The 1,548-nt window shown below is 37.5% G+C and overlaps 1 non-coding gene across 1 annotated transcript; it reads left to right on the top strand.

The window, feature by feature from the left end:
- Positions 1 to 667: 667 nt before the first annotated feature.
- Positions 668 to 786, top strand: LOC136636972 (5S ribosomal RNA). The gene has a single exon (XR_010793575.1). It is a non-coding gene; the product is annotated as a 5S ribosomal RNA (ribosomal RNA).
- Positions 787 to 1,548: the final 762 nt, after the last annotated feature.

The raw sequence follows: 1,548 nt of genomic DNA, 5'->3' as shown, positions 1-1,548 counted from the left end.
ATTGTGTCAGTATTTCCATTATAAAATCCATTCTTCATGGGTTTTGAACTTAGCCCTAGGAATTTGCACCAGAGCTTAACTGGATATAAACGAAACCTTAGCTCAGGAACATACTTTTAATGAACTTAAAAGTAGAAAAATCTGTTTTGTAATGCTGGACAAAATTAAAAGTATGCCACTGTATAGCTAGAAATCATTCTAGTTCTAAAATCATGCTAATTAGGCCCATATGGACTAATCACATTTGGCATCCTGGTAACAAAACATGACCCTCTTGTAAGACATCCATTTAAAATGGATTTTTCTCCTTACATAAAACCCTTGGATTGGCAAAATCTTTAAATTGGCAAAAGTCCTCTTTTTGGTTTTATGAAAGAATTACACCCAAAGTTAATTTGGTCTGTCAGATTTTCCTCAGAATTTTCCTCTGAAAAATGTTGATGTTGAATATTCCCCTATCTTCTCTGAATACTTGAATATTTGTTAAATATTTGACATTTATAGAAGACAAAAAGTTATTTCATTTCACGATTTGGCAATCGGACAGTAGAAATATAAAGGTATTTAGTTTCCCATTGTATTAAATAGTTGATGTGCAATGGTGTTTGACAGCATTTGATAGATACCATGCAGGGAAACATAGTATTTGACAGGTGGCATGAAATTTGTCTACGGCCATACTACCCTGAATGCGCCCGATCTCGTCTGATCTCGGAAGCTAAGCAGGGTCAGGCCTGGTTAGTACGTGGATGGGAGACCGCCTGGGAATATCGGGTGCTGTAGGCATGAAATTTAATATTTGATACATGCAAATATGTTGGTGTAAAATAAATGAAAATTGATATTATCCAAATGATGATCTTTGTCATAATTGATGTTTTGCGGAAAACTTTACAAATAGCCACTTAATGTGGAAACTGTGGAATAGGTGGTTGGAAAGTTTACTCCACTACACGCCTGGGCTTCCCTTTTTTGAGACCAATTTTTAAATCTTGCAAAGCATCATGACATAATTTCCCCCCCCAAACCAAATATTTCCTGTAACTGAAGCCTAGGCTAACGGACACTATGCTGAATCCTGTCTGGGGCCAGCACAGCTTCTGAGCCACGCTTTCTGAGTGGGAGGGAATGTGAAAAGAGCAGATGCCACAGGAGGAGGTTGCTGAGAAACAGCCCTTCCAGTCTCCTAAAGGTTCATAGCTTTAGTGCAGGTCAATCTGCAGTGGAAAAAATGATGTACTTTGGAGCTGTGCCATGAGGGAGCGGATGCACAGGAAAATATCCACTTCCTCATTATTAGAGATGAAGCTGGCCATGTTTAAAAACAACTTTTTATCTGTAATGTGAATTGTATCAAACAATAGCAGAAACAACAATTATGTAACTTAGAAATGACTGTTAGCATTTGGGTTTGAGATCTTGCATTACAAGCTTTTTGTCAAATTTCATCAGGGTTCTTGTTACAACAAAACAGAATAGGCAGAAACCTGATTTGTCGTCTGAGAAATGACATTGCAGTGAATGTGAATGCAAGGGAATAATCTCAAA

This window comes from Tiliqua scincoides, chromosome 1 (genome assembly GCF_035046505.1).
Source record: "Tiliqua scincoides isolate rTilSci1 chromosome 1, rTilSci1.hap2, whole genome shotgun sequence".
In the NCBI taxonomy this organism is placed as follows: Eukaryota; Metazoa; Chordata; class Lepidosauria; order Squamata; family Scincidae; genus Tiliqua; species Tiliqua scincoides.
This window is presented reverse-complemented; position numbering and strand designations above follow the sequence as displayed.